Source organism: Ranitomeya variabilis, chromosome 8 (genome assembly GCF_051348905.1).
Source record: "Ranitomeya variabilis isolate aRanVar5 chromosome 8, aRanVar5.hap1, whole genome shotgun sequence".
Taxonomy (NCBI): domain Eukaryota; kingdom Metazoa; phylum Chordata; class Amphibia; order Anura; family Dendrobatidae; genus Ranitomeya; species Ranitomeya variabilis.
In genome coordinates, this window is record NC_135239.1 from 67,046,782 (window position 1) to 67,051,254 (window position 4,473).

Below are 4,473 nucleotides of genomic sequence, written 5' to 3' on the forward strand. Positions count from 1 at the left end.
CCGGTGCCAAAGCGGGACTGTCCCGCTGAAATCGGGACGGTTGGGAGGTATGGATTTACAGCTATTAGCCAGCTTGATTACATGTGGAGATTCCCTAGCAACCAGGCAACGCCCACATGTACTCAGTCTGACTAATAGCTGTAAATGATTCAACTGCGGAAATGAAAACTAAATCTCCGAACACTAACAAATACTCGGAGGTCACCCGAGCAACGAGTACACTTGCTAATCACTATTTTTTATACCATTCCTTGTGCGGTATAAGGCTACGTTCACATTTGCGTTGTGTGCCGCAGCGTCGGCGTCGCAACGCACAATGCAGGAACAACGCATACACAACGCATGCCCAACGCTGCGTTTTGCGACGCATGCGTCCTTTTTTGGCTTGATTTTGGACGCACCAAAAATGCAACTTGCTGCGTCCTCTGCGCCATGACGCGTGCGCCGCAGTGACGCATGCGTCGCAAAACGCAAGTGCAACGCATGTCCATGCGCCCCCATGTTAAATATAGGGGCGCATGACGCATGCGGCGACGCTGCGGCGCAGAATGCTAATGTGAACGTTACCTAAGTGATTTGGCAACTTTATTCTCCCCGTCGGTGCAATTACAGCGATGCCAGATTTATATTGGGTTTTTATGTTTGGTTGCTGTAACACACTAAAAGACACTTTTTATTGTAAAAACTAGTTTTTGCATCACCATATTTTAGAACTATAATTATTCCATATTTCGGCTGACAGAGTCATGTTATGGCTTGTTTTTTGCAGGACAAACTGATGATTTTATTGGTACGATTTTTAGGCACTTGGAATATTTTGATAACTTTCTATTCTGATTTTTGGGAGACAGAACGAACAAAAACCAGTAATTCAGTAATTGTTTTTTTGGGTTATTTTTCATACCGTTCCGCATGTGGAAAAATTGGTAAGAAAGCTTTATTCTTTGGGTCAGTATGTTTACAGCAATACCCAATTTATGTAGTTTTTTTATGTTTTGCCACTTTTACACAATATAAACTATTTTATAGAAAAAATAATTATTTTTGCATTGTTTTATTCTGAGAGCTATAACTTTATTTTTCTGTTGATGGAGCTGTATAATGGCTTGATTTTTGTGGGAGAACATGATGTTTTCACGGCGGTACCATTTTTATTTACATTTGTCTTTCTGATCGCGTTTTATTGCACTTTTTGTTTGGCGGTATGATGATAAAGCAATGTTTTTTGCCTTGTTTTTATTTTTATTTTTTTTACGGTATTCACTGAAAGGGGTTAACTAGCGGGACAGTTTTATAGAGCAGGTCGTTGCGGACACAAATATGTGTACTTTCATTGTTTTGGTTTTTTTACCTAAATAAATGTATTTATTGGAAAGATATTTGTTTCTTTTTTTCTTTATTTGGTATTTTTACTTTTTTTTACATTGTCCCAGGATGGGACATCATTGTATGGGATCAGATCACTGATCTGAAGTTCTGCAATGCATCTGCACTGCAGAACATTGGAGCAGTGTCTGACAGGCAGGGAAGGAGGTGTCTCAGTTGCTGCTTTCTGCAGGCACTGCGAAGCCGCCTTCCTTGAAGGACCTTGCTGCCATCTTGCAGCTGGGAGTCCCCATGGAGACCATCAGGACAACGCGATCACATCGAGTCGTCCTGATGGAAGCGTGCAGGGAACCTATTCCCTGTGCAATGCTCCTCTATGTCCCTGAAACTATAGACAGCGGCATCAGAGGTGTTAAATGCCCATGATCATTGCTAGCACCAATTGTGGGCATTGCTGCGGGGTGTCAGCTCTGATACCCACACCCGATTCCCGCGGTACTCAGCGTGAGGCCACGCGATCGTGCCGCCATACATATATTGCTGTTTGCGGGAACGCAGCTCCCGCAGAGAAGTACATGTACAGCACATGTCGGGAAGGGGTTAAAAGGAACCTGTCACTTGAAAAAAACGCTATTAACCTGCAGATATGGGAATATGGGGTTAATCTGGCATGCGCATTTAGCTGAATGCTGCTAAGGTGTTTTTTCATTGTTTTTTTTAGTTTATTTTTATCACATTTTTGTCTCTTGTTTGCATATTATGTGTTTTTAGTTTGTTTCCACCAGAGAAGCACACTGAAACCGCATGTGTGTTTTTTACCTTATTTTCTTCATCTAATGCAAGTCTATGGGAAAAATCTCCACTTAAAACTCGGTATCCACAAGAGTAATTTACAAGTTGCGAAATGAAACATGCACCGTGGGTCAGTTTACACAAGGTACAAAAAAGCACAGTGGCCAGGAGATTTCTTTAACTCCCATCCACTTTGCTGGAACTATGATCATGTTCACACAGTGACTATTTGAGTTTTTTACCTCAGTATCTCTAAGCCAAAACCAGGAGTGAGTGATAAATACAGAAGTGGTGACGTGTTTCTATTATACTTTTCCTCTGATTGTTCCACTCCTTGTTTTGGCTTACAAATGCTGAGGTAAAAAACTCACCAAATACTCAATGTGTGCATGCAGCCTTAGGGCTGTCCCACACGTCCAGATAATTCCGGTACCGGAGTTATCCGTGTCCGTGTGCCTGGGAACTCACGTAGGCCATACCTGCGGCACACGTGTGCCGCCCGTATGGCGAGTGGGTACCACACAGAGTGTGTGGTACCCACGCGTGTGGTACCCTGAATCGTGCTGAAGCCGCGATTCATATGTTCCCTGCAGCAGCATTTGCTGCAGAGAAAATATGAATAATAGTGTTTAAAATAAAGATCTATGTGTCTGGCGCCCCCCCCACCCCCTGTGCGCCCCCCCGCTGTTCAGAAAATACTTACCCGCCTCCCTCGCTGCTTCCTGGTCTGGCCGCGGCTTCTAGTGTATGCGGTCACGTGGGGCCGATCATTTACAGTCATGAATATGTGGCTCCACCTCCCATAGGGGCGGAGCTGACTATTCATGATTGTAAATGAGCGGCCCCACGTGACCGCATACAGTAGAAGGCGCGGGGCAGAGAGGAAGGAGTGACAGCCAACGTGGGAGCGGGTGAGTATTTTCTGAACAGCGGGGGGGCGCACAGGGGGTGGGAGGGCGGCGGACACATAGATCTTTATTTTAAACACTATTATTCATATTTTCTCTGCAGCAAACGCTGCTGCAGGGAACATATGAATCGCGGCTTCAGCACCATGTGGGGGGGACAGCGCTTACTGTAGCGCTGTCTCCTGCACGCACACGGACCCCAGACGGAGAACATCTGTGTGAGGTCCGTGTTTTACACGGACCCATTGACTTTAATGGTTCCGTGTAATACGTGAGCTCCCACGAACACTGACATGTCTCCGTGTTTGGCACACGGAGACACGGTCCGCAAAAAATCAATGACATCTGAACAGATGCATTGATTTTTATGGGTCTACGTGTGTCAGTGTCTCCGGTACGTGAGGAAACTGTCACCTCACGTACCGGAGCCACTGACGTGTGAAACCGGCCTTATGGGTTTAAAAACGTGTAAAAACCTTTTCAGCAATGTTTGCTCCTTGTGTCCATTTTTATATCCAGTGCTTTATCAGTTTTACAAAACTGTATATAAAAAAACATAGTGATGGAAGTTTTTCAAGCTTCTATCAGTCAGTGAAAAGTGGACAGCAATAGGACACAGGGAACTGGGAAGTTATCAGTGTGTTGTCCAAATATTTAATGGATTCATTGATTTGGGTGCATGTGTTTGATCAAAGTCAGATATGTCTCTGTATTTATTTTTATTTTTTGCAAACGTGAACAAACCCACAGTTAATAATGGACACGTGTCCTCTATGTGAAGAACATGTACATGAAACAGAGGCATCTGAATGACATCTTATACAGTCTATGTTTTGACCGCAACATTCAGCCTGACAGGCCTCAGCTCAAATAAGGAGAACCTGCAGTTTGGTCAAGAATCCAAACACAAACTGTATAATGAGGATATGTGAATTCAACCTTAGAATACTGTACATTCAGACAAACTTAATTTTTTGTTCATGTGAGAAACAAACAACACATGGACCGAATAATAACCTACATGCTAGTTCACAAGGGCTATTTTTGACATGGATCTCAAGCCCACAGAGTTGCAAATGATAGATTAAGAGCACCATGTGAACGTAGCTGAATAGAGTATAAGGCCGGCCTCACACTTGGCGTAAGTCAATACGCCACGTATTATACGTCCGTACTACGGCCGTAATACGGAGAAATGTTAATATTGATCCGTAGTCAGGGTGTGTCAGCGTATTTTGCGCATGGTATCCTCCGTATGTAATCCGTATGGCATCCGTACTGCGAGATTTTCGCGCAGGCTTGCAAAACCGACATCTAATGGATTTATGTGCTCAAATGTTCGGGAAAACATATATACAGTATATATATATATATATGTCATTGAGACACATATATATACACTCACTGGCCACTTTATTAGGTACACCTGTCCAACTTCTTGTTAACA